The following is a 16,392-nucleotide window of genomic DNA, read 5'->3' as shown; positions in this document are numbered from 1 at the left end:
CAATAGATTCAATATTCCCATTATGTGACTGCTGCACCTCATGACACGCAAGACCCCAATATATCATTACATGGAGGAAAGTAAAGCACTGTCAAAACTGTATGTGACACCCCCAAATAACAGGACTGCTTGTGACACCCCCAAATTACAGGACTGTATGTGACACCCCGCAAATAACAGAACTGTATGTGACAACCCCAAATAACAAGACTGTATGTGACCCCCAAAATAACAGGACTGCATGTGACACCCCCAAATTACAGGACTGTATGTGACACCCCCAAATAACAGAACTGTATGTGACACCCCAAAACAACAGGACTGTATGTAACCCCGCAAATAACAGAACTGTATGTGACACCCCCAAATAACAACTGTATGTGACACCCCCAAATAACAGGAATGTATGTGACCCCCAAAATAACAGGACTGCATGTGACACCCCCAAATTACAGAACTGTATGTGACACCCCAAAACAGGACTGTATGTAACCCCGCAAATAACAGGACTGTATGTAACCCCACAAATAACAGAACTGTATGTGACACCCCCAAACAACAGGACTGTATGTGACACCCCCAAACAACAGGACTGTATGTGACACCCCCAAATAACAGGATTGTATTTGACACCCCCAAACAACAGGACTGTATGTGACACCCCCAAATAACAGGACTGTATGTGACACCCCAAAACAACAGGACTGTATGTAACCCCACAAATGACAGCACTGTATGTAACCCCCAATAACAGGATTGTATGTGACACCCCCAAATAATAGTACTGTATGTGACACCCCCAAATAGCAGGACTGTATGTGACACCCCCAAATAGCAGGACTGTATGTGACACCCCCAAATAACAGGACTGTATGTGACGCCTCCAAATAGAACTGAATGTGACACCCCCAAATAACAGGACTTTATATGACACACCAAATAACAGGACTGCATGTGACACCCCCCAAATAACAGGACTATATGACACCCCCAAATAACAGGATTGTATGTGACACCCCCAAATATCAGAACTGTATATGACACCCCAAATAACATCACTGTATGTGATACCCCCAAATAACAGGACTGTGTGACTCCCCCAAAGTAAAAAGTGTATGTGACACCCCCAAATAAAAGGACTGTGTATGACACCCCCTAATAACAGAACTGTATGTGACACCCCCAAATAACAGAACTGCATGTGACACCCCCAAATAACAGAACTGCATGTGACACCCCCAAATAACAGAACTGCATGTGACACCCCCAAATAACAGGACTGTATATGACACCCCAAATAACAGAACTGTAAATGACACCCCTAAACAGGACTGTATGTGACACCCCCAAAGAACAGAACTCTATGTGACACCCCCAAATAACAGGACTGTATGGGACACCCCCAAATAACAGAACACTATATGAAACCCATAAATAACAGAACTGCATGTGACACCCCAAATAACAGGACTGCATGTGACACTCCCAAATAACAGGACTGTATATAAGACCCCCAAAAACCAGAACTGCATGTGACACCCCAAATAACTGAACTGTAAATGACACCCCAAATAACAGAACTGTATGTGACACCCCCAAATAACAGGACTGTATATGACACCCCCAAATAACAGGACTGTATGTGACACCCCCAAATAAAAGAACTGTATGTGACACCCCAAAACAATAGGACTGTATGTAACCCCACAAATAACAGAACTGTATGTAACCCCCAAATAACAGGACTGTATGTGACACCCCCAAATAACAGGACTGTATATGACACCCCCAAAGAACAGAACTGTATGTGACACCCCCAAATAACAGGACTGTATGTGACACCCCCAAATAACAGGACTGTATGTGACACCCCCAAATAACAAGACTGTATGTGACACCCCCAAATAACAGGACTGTATGTGACACCCCCAAATAACAGGACTGTATGTGACACCCCCAAATAACAGGACTGTATGTGACGCCTCCAAACAGAACTGAATGTGACACCCGCAAATAACAGGACTTTATATGACAGACAAAATAACAGGACTGTATGTGACACCCCCAAATAACAGGACTATATGACACCCCCAAATAACAGGATTGTATGTGACTCCCGCAAATATCAGAACTGTATATGACACCCCCAAATAACAGGACTGTATGTGATACCCCCAAATAACAGGACTGTGTGACACCCCCAAAGAAAAAAGTGTATGTGACACCCCCAAATGATAGAATTGTATATGACACCCCCAAATAACAGGACTGTGCATGACACCCCCAAATAACAGAACTGTATGTTACACCCCCAAATAACAGAACGGCATGTGACACCCCCAAATAACAGGACTGTATATGACAACCCAAATAACAGAACTGTATATGACACCCCTAAACAGGACTGTATGTGACACCCCCAAATAACAGGACTATATATGACACCCCCAAAGAACAGAACTGTATGTGACACCCCCAAATAACAGGACTGTATAGGACACCCTCAAATAACAGAACTCTATATGATACCCCTAAATAACAGGACCGTATATAACACCCCAGAATAACAGGACCGTATATATTACCCCAGAATGACAGGACTGTATATAACACCCCAGAATAACAGGACTGTATATAACACCCCAGAATAACAGGACCGTATATAACACCCCAGAATAACAGGATTGTATATAACACCCCAGAATAACAGGACTATATATAACACCCCAGAATAACAGGACTATATATAACACCCCAGAATAACAGGACTGTATATAACACCCCAGAATAACAGGACTATATATAACACCCCAAATAACAGGACTATATATAACACCCCAAATAACAGGACTGTATATAACACCCCAGAATAACAGGACCGTATATAACACCCCAGAATAACAGGACTGTATATAACACCCCAGAATAACAGGACCGTGTATAACACCCCAGAATAACAGGATTGTATATAACACCCCAGAATAACAGGACTATATATAACACCCCAGAATAACAGGACTGTATATAACACCCCAGAATAACAGGACTGTATATAACACGCCAGAATAACAGGACCGTATATAACACCCCAAATAACAGGACTATATATAACACCCCAAATAACAGGACTGTATATAACACCCCAGAATAACAGGACTGTATATAACACCCCAGAATAACAGGACTGTATATAATACCCCAGAATAACAGGACTGTATATAACACCCCAGAATAACAGGACTGTATATAACACCCCAGAATAACAGGACCGTATATAACACCCCAGAATAACAGGACCGTATATAACACCCCAGAATAACAGGACTGTATATAACACCCCAGAATAACAGGACCGTGTATAACACCCCAGAATAACAGGATTGTATATAACACCCCAGAATAACAGGACTATATATAACACCCCAGAATAACAGGACTGTATATAACACCCCAGAATAACAGGACTGTATATAACACGCCAGAATAACAGGACCGTATATAACACCCCAAATAACAGGACTATATATAACACCCCAAATAACAGGACTGTATATAACACCCCAGAATAACAGGACTGTATATAACACCCCAGAATAACAGGACTGTATATAATACCCCAGAATAACAGGACTGTATATAACACCCCAGAATAACAGGACTGTATATAACACCCCAGAATAACAGGACTGTATATAACACCCCAGAATAACAGGACCGTATATAACACCCCAGAATAACAGGACTGTATATAACACCCCAGAATAACAGGACCGTATATAACACCCCAGAATAACAGGACTGTATATAACACCCCAGAATAACAGGACTGTATATAATACCCCAGAATAATAGGACTGTATATAACACCCCAGAATAACAGGACTGTATATAACACCCCAGAATAACAGAGGAATCTGCAATAAAACAAAAAACACTCAGCAGAAGACGAGTCTTCAAAATGTGTGACACTCAGGGTATGTTCACACGGCGGGGGTCCGTAACGGCTGAAATTACGGGGATGTTTCAGCCTGAAAACATCCCCGTAATTTCAGCCGTACCGGCATGTGCAGGCGCTTGAACGCCGCGTCAATTACGGCCGTAATTAGCGCTGCTATTCATTGGAGTCAATGAATAGCGGCTCCAATTACGGCCAAAGAAGTGACAGGTCACTTCTTTGACGCGGGCGTCTATTTACGCGCCGTCATTTGACAGCGGCGCGTAAATATATGCCTCGTGTGAACAGACAAACGTCTGCCCATTGCTTTCAATGGGCAGATGTTTGTCAGCGCTATTGAGGCGCTATTTTCGGGCGTAATTCGGGGCAAAAACGCCCGATTTACGTCCGTAAATAGGCCGTGTGAACATACCCTGAGGGTATGTTCACACGTAGTCAACCAAAACATCTGAAAATCCAGAGCTGTTTTCAAGGGAAAACAGACCCTGCTTTTCAGACGTTTTTTTACCAACTCGCATTTTTCGCGGCGTTTTCGCGGCGTTTTTTACGTCCGTTTTTGGAGCTGTTTTCATTGGAGTCTATGAGAAAACAGCTCCAAAAACGTCCAAAGAAGTGTCCTGCACTTCTTTTTACGAGGCGTAATTTTACGCGTCGTAATTGCCGTACGACGCGTAAAATTACGCGTCGTGTGGACAATACAGCGTTATACCCATAGAAAGTAATGGGCAGATGTTTGATGACGTATTTCAGACGTATTTCCAGACGTAAAACGAGGCATAATACGCCTCGTATACGTCTGAAATTTGGCCGTGTGAACATACCCTAAAAATGAGCAGTAATAAAATAATAAAAAGAACTGATAGTGAAGGACAGACGAGTGGGGGGCTATTGAGGTCAAACCTTAGAGGGGTTTTCCCATAATCAATATGTGTCCCCCATCCACAGTATAGGTGATAAATATCTGATCGGTTGGGGTCTGACAACTGGGACCCCACACTGATCCGGAGAACGAGCTTACCTGGCGGTCCCTGTGCGCCCCATATGAGGGGAGTGGTACTGCGCATGCTCGGTCACCGCGCCATAGATGTTCTATGGGGCTACCGGGGATAGCCGAGCGGTAGCCCCATAAAAGAAGAGAATGGAGCAGTGGCTGAGCATGCGCAGTACCGTTCCTATTCTAGGGGGCGCACAGGGGCGGCCAGGTAACCCCGCTCCCAGGATCAAGCCCCCACCGATCAGATATTTATCACCTACCCCTTGAATAGGGGATAAATATTTATTATTGGATAACGATATTACTGCTTACTGGTGACCATAGAATGGGGGACCTGATCCGGGGTGCGGCCGCTGATGTATTATAGTATATTATCAATTATAATCTGTGCATTATAAGATGCCAGGATCACCGGACATAATTTCTGGTCTCTCTTTTTCATCTATTTTGATGAGATAAATATAAATGTATGTTTTTATACGATCTGATGAGTGCCGTGGTTTTGTTTCTCCCTTCCCCCACCTTTCCCTCTTTTCTTCGTTTCTCGACTATTCGTAAAATCGTGGCGCCGTACTTACTGGGATATATTGAGATCATCTATCTTTCTTTTCCAATATATCTATCTTCTATCTTTCTTTATTTTCCAATATGTCCAAGGTCTCTGCTTCCTGTCAGTGAATGGGAACATTCTTGTTTACATCCAGAGGCTGAAAACCCATCCTGACCGAGGGTATGTGCACACGACCTATTTGCAGGCGTAATTCAGGCGTTTTATGCCTCAAATTACGTCTGAAAAGACGGCTCCAATACGTTGGCAAACATCTGCCTATTGCCTGCAATGGGTCTTACGATGTTCTGTGCAGACGACCTGTCATTTTACGCGTCGCTGTCAGAAGACGGCGCGTAAAATGACGCCCGCTTGAAAGAAGTGCAGGACACTTCTTGGGACGTAATTGGAGCCGTTTTTCATTGACTCAAATGAAGAATAGCTCCAAATTACGTCCGTAAATGACGCCGCGAAAAACGCCAGTACATGCAAAAACGTCTGAAATTCAGGAGCTGTTTTCTCCTGAAAACAGCTCCGTAATTTGAGACGTATTTGGCGTTGTCGTGTGCACATACCCTTAGGCGATGTTCACACGCAGAGTCAAAAACGTCTCATAATACGGAGCTGTTTTCTAGAGAAAACAGCTCCTGATTTTCAGAGTTTTTTGTGCCACTCGCGTTTTTTGCGGCGTTTTCTGAATAGCCCTGTTTAATTTCATAGGTTCGTATGGTGACGTGAAATACGCTCGTGTGTATTAGGTCTTAACGTGTCCAGCGCCGCACTGTGATTTATCACCTGACACCAATTGCGCTCAATAATTACAGATACATTAACGTACAATAGTTAAAATTGACGGTATCCGGTTGTCGGCAGAAATAGCGATTACTGTTACGCGGTCTCATGATCGGCCGCCATGACTAATGTCTGGTGATGGAATGAATATTCACTTCTCGTCACCAGACTTTCCATGAGCTTTGGGTGTGACTGGAGGAGATGGCGTAAGAGCTGGGGCTTTGGTGACCGTGTTTGCTATGGACACCGTCCGTTGTTGTCCTCTGGTTGCAGCACTTTTCAGCTTTGTTTTACTTTCTAAACATGAGAAAACATTTGTCTTGGACAGAAAAGAATAGAGCGTAATAATCACCGGATCACATGACCAGGGCGCCATTATAATTACCCGCCTGCTCCGTGGTATTCAGATGGCGAGTCCCAGTAATTACACAAATAACAAAAGGGGCAAAGGCACCAGACAACGACCTCTTGGGGTGGCTGGGGGGAAATCTGTGCCAAGATGCCCCTCACCCACACAACCTGAATCTTTGCTTTGTGCTAGTCACTATTCCAGCTTCCGAAGGAGCGGTCACCCAGCTTTCCCAGTCTCTGAAGATCAAATCTGCCCAGTCATGCAGCCACACATCCCCTGCTGATATTATTGTATGACCAGGCAGATTTACCATTCAGGGACCTGGGAAAGCTGGGTAACGACCACAGTGGAAGCAGTAATGGTCCTCATGTTGGTTACCCAGCTTTTGCAGAAACTCCATTGTCAGATTGTGATATGGAATCAATGGGAGGCATTTTCAGGCGGTTTTTGAGGAGTTTTCAAAAAACTCAGTGTGAACAGGGCCTTATAGTCCTACTTCTTAAATTTTTTTATTGCCAAATCCTTGGCTGCTGAAAGAAGAGAAATTAGCTTGACACAGTTTTCTATTTGGTAACATTGCTTTGGGATGCTGAATGGCTCCTGTTATGTTTTTATTTCTGGTTTTCAAAGACCGAGATTTATGACTGAGAATAAGTATAAGTCGGGCGATCCACAAATCTACAGCAACAATGGCGCCAGCCAGCAGCGTAGCTATAGGGGTCCCCCCCCCCCGTTGCCACGCAGCGCGCTAGTACAAAGTTAGTATGTGCCGTGATGCCGACACTTCCTGGTTACGGGCATGGTTTGTTTAGACATCAGTCACATGGTACACTCAGTATACCATGTGACCGTGACGTCATGAGAGGGGGCGTTCCAGCCACTGTGGAAGAGCCGATGCGGAAGAGCATGGAAGACTGGAGGTGAGAGGGGCCCGTAATGTATGTGTGTAGTATTGTATTGTGTTGTATTGTGTTGTATTGTATTGTACTGTCTGTTGTATTGTATTGTCTTGTATTGTACTGTCTGTTGTGTTGTATTGTATTGCACTGTCTGTTGTATTGTATTGTATTGTATTGTATTGTATTGTCTGTTGTATTGTCTTGTATTGTACTGTCTGTGGTATTGTATTGTCTTGTATTGTACTGTCTGTTGTATTGTCTTGTATTGCACTGTCTGTTGTATTGTATTGTATTGTATTGTATTGTACTGTCTGTTGTATTGTATTGTATTGTACTGTCTGTTGTATTGTCTTGTATTGTACTGTCTGTTGTATTGTATTGTATTGTACTGTCTGTTGTATTGTATTGTATTGCACTGTCTGTTGTATTGTATTGTATTGTATTGTACTGTCTGTTGTATTGTATTGTATTGTACTGTCTGTTGTATTGTATTGTATTGTATTGTACTGTCTGTGGTTGCGATGGAGAGAGGGGCTTTAAATGACAGGCCACCCTCTCCTCTCTCCACCGCAAACACAAACTGCACGACACAATACATTACAAACTGTGGGTCGCACTCCCCCTGGGGGGTTGTGTGAAGACCTCCGGGGGGTCGCAAACCACTCACCGAGGTCCTGCTTCCAACTGTATTTGCGTCTTCAGGATGTAGATCCAGTTGAATCTAATCCTGTACTGAACCTGAGTTACATCCTGTGTTATACTCCAGAGCTGCACTCACTATTCTGCTGGTGGAGTTACTGTGTACATACATTATATTACTTATCCTGCACTGATCCTGAGTTACATCCTGTATTATACTCCAGAGCTGAACTCACTATTCTGCTGGTGGTGTCACTGTGTACATACATTGCATTACTTATCCTGCACTGATCCTGAGTTACATCCTGTATTATACTCCAGAGCTGCACTCACTATTCTGCTGGTGGAGTCACTGTGTACATACATTACATTACTTATCCTGTACTGATCCTGAGTTACATCCTGTATTATACTCCAGAGCTGCACTCACTATTCTGCTGGTGGAGTCACTGTGTACATACATTACATTACTTATCCTGTACTGATCCTGAGTTACATCCTTTATTATACTCCAGAGCTGCACTCACTATTCTGCTGGAGGAGTCACTGTGTACATACATTACATTACTTATCCTGTGCTGATCCTGAGTTACATCCTGTATTATACTCCAGAGCTGCACTCACTATTCTGCTGGTGGAGTCACTGTGTACATACATTACATAACTTATCCTGTACTGATCCTGAGTTACATCCTGTATTATACTCCAGAGCTGCACTCACTATTCTGCTGGTGGAGTCACTGTGTACATACATTACATTACTCATCCTGTACTGATCCTGAGTTACATCCTGTATTATACTCCAGAGCTGCACTCACTATTCTGCTGGTGGAGTCACTGTGTACATACATTACTTATACTGTACTGATCCTGAGTTACATCCTGTATTATACTCCAGAGCTGTACTCACTATTCTGCTGGTGGAGTCACTGTGTACATACATTACATTACTTATCCTGTACTGATCCTGAGTTACATCCTGTATCTCTTTATTTTATATAAATTTACAAAACATAAACTGAAAAACAAATACATAACTAATTCCATATAACCAAAAAGTCACAACCCAATTCTTATAAACAAATTTTCTTATATACATTTCTGTATATGAGAAGAGAAAACCATACCAGACCCGGCCACATACACCCCACTCTTATATACTTACATCTACACTTCATCCGAAACTAAACAATAACTAGAATATATACAAACATCATATAAACGTAATCAAAAGTACCAACAGAAAATCCCCCGACCCGCGTCAACCAAGGGCCTAAAGAAACAACATAATAATGATAACAAATAAAATAATAATAATAACAAAAACAATCCAAAATATAATAATACTAATCCCAATTTTTTTTTTTTTTTTTTATTTTTTTTTTTTTAATCACACTATACACATCCTGACTTTCCTTAACCTTACCCTTCTTACCTAAACTCCACCACCCCAGCCAGCATCTCGCCTCATGTCCTCTCACGTCCGCATAGTCCAGATGCTGGCCCCCACCACCACACCCAACACCCCAGCCCAGCCCCCCGCCCCATGTCCTCCCATGTCCGCATAGTCCGGGGCTGGGTCAGGCAAACCCCCCCCCCCGACCCCTCCCAACCTATCTATTAACCCCCTTAAGTCTATCCCTATTCTAACAACATTTTTACAATATAATACAATACACATCACCAACTTGTCCAAATACCAAACCATATACAAAATACACCGTACCCGAAAGCACCAAGTTCGGTCGCTTGTAAACCTTTTTCCTGCCATTTCAATCCTAAACAAAACAAAAATCTTCCTGTGCTTACCTAGCCCATCACCAGATAGAGAGAAGGGAAAGCCCCCCCCCAGCACCCCCCAGAGGCCAAGGTACCACGTCCACCGCTGCACCCTCCCTATCGCTTGCCCTATCTCCTTACCCTATTACTAGCCCTTTCTTGACCCTATTGAAAGCTGACCCTCACCTTTCCCTTATTCCGAGCCCTATCGCTATATTTTTTTTTCGGTGCCTCAGCGGAACGCAGACCCCCACCTCCAGTTGAGCACCGGTGACGACCCCCCCCCCTCCCTCATGAAGGCAGACACATTAAGGCACCCTAAAGGAAAAGCCCCTCCAAAGACGAGAGGCTTTGGATGCTCCCAATCTGCCAACCTCCAAAGAATGCACCTTCACCAGGTCACCCATGATATTGCTAACAACCTCATCCACTAGGAGGATTTTCTTCTGGGTAGAAACTAGACATTGTGCATTCCACATAAAGTGCCTGACCACTATACTGACTAGAAACAAGGTGTAATGGTCCCTACCACCGAGGTCTCCGAACACTCCATAGGCCCACCCAGCATAGGAGAGGCTGGTTAGGCCTGGCCAACCAATGGAGGCTCCCACCCTTTTGTATACCTCTGTATTGAAAGAGCAATGAAGCAGGAAATGCTCCATGCTTTCCAGAACTCCGCCGCACTCCTCCCGGGGGCAATCCCGATCATCAGAGCTTCTGCACTTTAGATTGCCCCTCACATACAGTCTCCCATGGAAGCAACGCCAAGCCAGATCCCAAAACTTCTGGGGAATCCTCGCTGAATTTAAAAGTTTTAATCCCACCCCGAGGTCACTACTTGGGCAGTCTTTGAGCGCCAGGGGCTTCTGGAAGTGGGTCATCAGGACCCTCCTGTCAAGAAATTTTCTCGACATGGTCCTGATCTCCCACACCTCCAGACCCCACCGGCGAACAATCTTCAGCGCCAGGGTGGCATAAGCCGGGAGATGTCCGTGAGGTGTACGCAGGTCTTTCACTTGCCCTCCTCTCTCCCATTCCTGGAAGAAAGGCCGAAACCACCCCCTGCAGGAGGATATCCACCAAGGAGCCCTCTCTTGCCAGAGGTTTGCCAGGTTGATCTTAACAAAGGTGTTCACTAGGAACACCACCGGGTTAACCATACCTAACCCGCCTAGTGTCCTTGGTAGGTAAGTAACCTCCCTCTTGATTAGGTTGAGCCTGTTCCCCCATAACAGCTGGAAGAACAGGCTATAGACCCGAGTCCAGAGAGGTTCTGGCAAGATGCACACACTGCCCAGGTAAAGCAACATGGGCACCAGGTAGGCCTTGGCCAAGTGAACCCTTTCCCTCAGGGTTAAGGACCAACCCTTCCATTGGTCGACCTTCTGGGCAACTAGATTCAGCCTATCCTCCCAGTTCTTCTTGGGGTAATCACCCGGGCCAAATTCGACTCCTAAGATCTTAGCAGACCCCTGAGGCTCTGGAAGGGTGTCCGGGAGATCAAAACCAGGATCTCCTCCTCCCAGCCAGAGACTTTTGCACTTATCCCGGTTGATCTTGGACCCAGATGCCAATGAGTAACGCTCCACTTCCGACATCACCCACTCTGCCTCCCCTCTCGAGGAGACAAAAATGGAGACGTCGTCTGCGTACGCAACCACCCTCTGAGTGGCCTCCGGCCCCTCCAGGCCGGCCCCGACTCCCGCCAATGGCCCACGATCGATCCTTTTAAGAAAAGGATCAATTGCGAACGCATATAGCAAAAGGCTCAAGGTACAACCCTGGCGGACACCAGACCCAACCTAAAAGGGGGTTCCAACCCAACCGTTCACCAGCGCAAAAGTCTCAGCCCCAGTGTATAAGGTCTGTAGCCAATTGACAAACCCCCCCGGTAGGCCGTACCTCAGAAGGACCGACCAGAGGTACTCGTGGTCCACCCGGTCAAAAGCCTTGGCCTGGTCCAAGGACAGGATGTACCCCTCCCACCGACCAGAATTTCCCTGCTCCACTGCCTCTCTGACACTGAGGACAGCACTAAATGTGCTGCGGCCTGGAACAGAGCAATGCTGGACCGGCGAAAGGAGCCGGGATGCAAACTTCACCAGCCGATTAAACAGCACCTTTGCGAGAACCTTTCTGTCCGTATTGAGCAGCGCTATGGGACGCCAATTCTCAATACGGGTCGAGTCTTTACCCTTCGATAAAACGATCAAGGCCGACCTCCTCATTGACATTGGCAAAGTACCCGAGGAAAGGCACTCATTAAACACCTCAGTCAAGAGGGGAACTAGGGTTCCTTTAAAAGTCTTATAAAACTCGGATGTTAAGCCATCCGGCCCTGGCGATTTTTTGAGGGCAAGCCCATCAATCGCCAATCCCACTTCCTCTTCCTTGATCGAGTCTATCAAAACACCGAGAGAGGGGTCTACCCCTGGCTCAGGGATGGTTTCAGCCAGGAAAGCCGACATCTCGTCTCGGTTTGGATCTTGCTTCCCCAAGAGGTGCGAGTAGAAGGATCTGACGACCTCCAAGATCCCTGATTTGGATCTCTTCAGAGATCCTGTACTATCAATCAGTCCTGTCACAACCTTACGACTCACTGACATCTTACAGTTCCTGTAGGGGTCGGGCGAGCGGTACCTCCCGAAATCCCTTTCAAGAACTAAAGATGTGTGCCTATCATACTGACACCTCCTGAGCAAAGCTTTCACCACGGAGATCTCCTCCCCACTACCCCCGGTTGAGACCAGATGTTCGAGTTTCCTCCTCAGTTCCTGATATAGGCGGTACCTACTCATGGACCTGAGGCTCGAGAGCCTGCGGAAAAATCCTGCCACCCGGACTTTAAACAACTCCCACCACTCAGACTTAGTACCACTGAGATCCAACAAAGGTACCTGGCTCTGAAGAAAATCCTCAAAGGCCTGTCTTATCTCCGCTTCTTCCAAGAGAGTAGAATTCAGCCTCCATATACCTCTTCCCATCTGGAGGGACTCTGCAATGTTCAAAGAAAAAATTATCATACAGTGATCGGAGAACTCCACCTCAACAACGGACACTGGTGAAGAGATGGCTTCCTCCTTCAAAAAAAACCTGTCTATCCTAGACCTACAACTACCTCTACGATAGGTGAAACCCGAGTGGCCTGGGGTATGCCTGATGTGGATATCCACCAGGCGAGCATCGCTAACTATACTTTTTAATGCTACACTATCATAGGTCAATTTTTTATCTCCGGAACCTCCTCTATCTCGGGGCCTCACGACAGTATTGAAGTCCCCTCCAAAGATAACTTGACGGCCTGAAAAAAGGAAAGGTTTAATCCTCATGAAGAGACTTTTACGGTCCCATTTGCTCTGGGGTCCGTATATATTGATTAATCTTAATTCCTGTCCCCTCATGAGGACATCTAAGATCAAGCACCTCCCCATTTCTAACTCAATCATCCGTCGGCATGTTACCGGTGCGGTGAAAAGGACCGCCACTCCGCTATAGGGCTCAGCCGCAAGAGACCAGTAGGAGGGCCCGCGTCGCCACTCCCTCCTAGATTTAACGACGTCTGCCAAAAGTGACAGCCTGGTCTCCTGCAAAAACAAAATGTCGGCTTCAACTCGGCCAAGAAAATCAAAGGCTGCAAATCTCTCCCTATCTGACTTAATGCTGGCAACGTTAATTGATGCCAGCGTCAACGGAGTGGGTGCCGCCATCATGGATGTTTGAGTTAGACGGCTTTCTTCTTCCCACCCCCCCTCTATCTGATGAGGACCCCCCTTCTTTGCCTCGCTTCTTGCAAACTGAGGAGTCCATACTCACCACCCTATTCCCATCTTCATCCCCAAGTTCCGGGTCAACCTCCCCCTCTGGGGGCAACGGCCCCTGCAGCAGAAGAGGCTCAACGACTCTAGGGTGCCCTACCATGCCCTCCCTCTTAGTATGAGAGCATGGTATCGATCAGTATAGCGCACCAGGGGGGTACAGGATTTACCTTGCTGGGCCAGGGCGGGGCCAGATGTATTTGGCTCTTGGGTTTTGCCCGGTGTCCCTTTTGCTGTAGGCTGAGTCCTCTCTTCCTCTCCCACACTTTCATAGTGGGAGGACTGAGAGTCCCCAGCCCTCTGCTCCCTTTGGATCCTCCTCATCTCCTCGTTCAATTCGGCCTCCCCAGGGGCATCAGCTTCAGGGGTTGGCATCCAGATCCGAATCAGGTCATCCCAGTTTCCTGGAGTACCCTCCGCTCCCTCTCCTTCCTTCGCTTCTCCACCCTTCTCTGGCGAGAAGGGGGACCCTTCTTTGCATTCTTCCCTTGCCCCTGTGCCCCATCGTCCCTTCCCGCACCCTCACCCACGGAGGCCTCCCTCCTTTCATTCTCCGCAGGTTTGGAACAAGCATTGACAACAGAGCGAGGACACCGACTGAACGGGTGACCTAAGTCACCACACAGGTTGCAGTGAATCTGGTCACACGATGCGGCTAGATGACCAATCCCCCCACAATGAGCACACTTCTGCACCTTGCAGCCTGCACTCAAATGTGAGGGGTCGCCACACCGGTGACACAACTTCGGCTGCCCTGGTAGAAGTCAAGGATCCGATCTCTTCCCAGGAAAGCAGACGATGGTATGTGGGACACCGTCTGTCCCAGACGCTTTAGTTTAACCATGAACGTCCAGGCCCCTGACCAGTTGCCAAACTCGTCTAAGTTCTTCCGTGGCATCTCTACTAGCTCTCCGTACCTTCCCAACCAGGTCATGATATCAATACAAGAGAGTGACTCGTTACGGGTAAGAACGATCACTCCCTTGGGACCACTTTGGTGAGAAATTGCTTGTGCAGCAAAGTCTCGCCAGCCAGGCTCGTCCTTCACCAGCTCGTAGTTCCCCCAGAAGACCTCAAGGCCCCCTGGGTGAACAAAGCTGATGTCGAACTTGACCGAGCCACGAGGATGTATCAAGGCAAAGCTGTCACTCGCCTTGAAGCCCATCCCCAGCAGCAGCTCCACCACCCTCTTTCTGGGAGGGCACGCATCATTGCCACGCCACCGTAGACGGACCACATTCCTCCTGGCTACAGCCTGCCCGGCTGTTGGGAGCGACCACATCTCTCTATCCAGAGGAAATGTTATTTTTCCAGTGCTGCCTCGAGTCCGAAAAGGTTGGGAAACTCTGTACTAGGCTTCAGGGTCCCGTCATGGAGCAGCTCAGTTCGTCATGGGAACGGGGCCCAGGTGAGTACAATTTTTGTTTTTGTTTGGGGGCACTGTCTACAAGGGCGAGGTGCGGGGACTGTATGGCACGATCTACAAGGTGGAGGTGCGGGGACTTGATGGCACTGTCTACAGGGGAGAGGTGTGGGACTGTATGGCACTGTCTCCAAGGGGGAGGTGTGGGACTGTATGGCACTGTCTCCAAGGGGGAGGTGGGGGACTGAGTGGCACTGTCTCCAAGGGGGAGGTGGGGGACTGTATGGCACTGTCTACAAGGGGGAGGTGGAGGACTGTATGGCACTGTCTACAAGGGGGAGGTGGAGGACTGTATGGCACTGTCTATAAGGGGGAGGTGGGGGACTGTATGGCACTGTCTATAAGGGGGAGGTGGGGGACTGTATGGCACTGTCTATAAGGGGGAGGTGGGGGGCTGTATGGCACTGTCTACAAGGGGGAGGTGGGAGACTGTATGGCACTGTTTACAAGGGGGAGGTGGGGGACTGTATGGCGCTGTTTACAAAAAGGAAGTGGGGGATTATGGCATTGTCTACAGGGAGGCTGTATGGCAAAATCTTCAGGGGGGCACTATACTGTGTGGGGGCCACTAAGCGGACATTATACTGTGTAAGGGCACTACAGATGGCATAATACTGTGGGCACAATTATTACATATTATTATTCTACTGTATGGAGGCACTAAAGGGGCATTATAATTTTTTTATGGGGCATTTTTTTTTAATGATGGGGTGGGGCACCGAAAGATCATTTCGCACAGGGCGCCATCTATCCTAAGGCCGGCCCTGGATGTGAAATGTGTGTGATGTAACGTGTGTGATGTGTGATATGTGTGATGTGACGTGTGTGATGTGAGATGTGACATGTGTGTGATGTGACATGTGTGTGATGTGTGATGTGACGTGTGTGATGTGTGATGTGACGTGTGTGATGTGTGATGTGACGTGTGTGATGTGTGATGTGACGTGTGTGTTGTGTGATGTGACATGTGTGTGATGTGTGATGTGACATGTGTGTGATGTGACATGTGTGTGATGTGTGATGTTACATTTGTGTGATGTGTGATGTGACATTTGTGTGATGTGACATGTGTGTGATGTGTGATGTTACATTTGTGTGATGTGTGATGTGACATTTGTGTGATGTGACGCGTGCAGTGTGTATCGATGAAAAGTGTGAAGAGCAGACTAGGAGAAGCTTATACATTGAGCAGGTTTT

Source organism: Rhinoderma darwinii, unplaced genomic scaffold (genome assembly GCF_050947455.1).
Source record: "Rhinoderma darwinii isolate aRhiDar2 unplaced genomic scaffold, aRhiDar2.hap1 Scaffold_4544, whole genome shotgun sequence".
Taxonomy (NCBI): domain Eukaryota; kingdom Metazoa; phylum Chordata; class Amphibia; order Anura; family Rhinodermatidae; genus Rhinoderma; species Rhinoderma darwinii.
Note: the sequence above shows the minus strand (reverse complement) of the source record.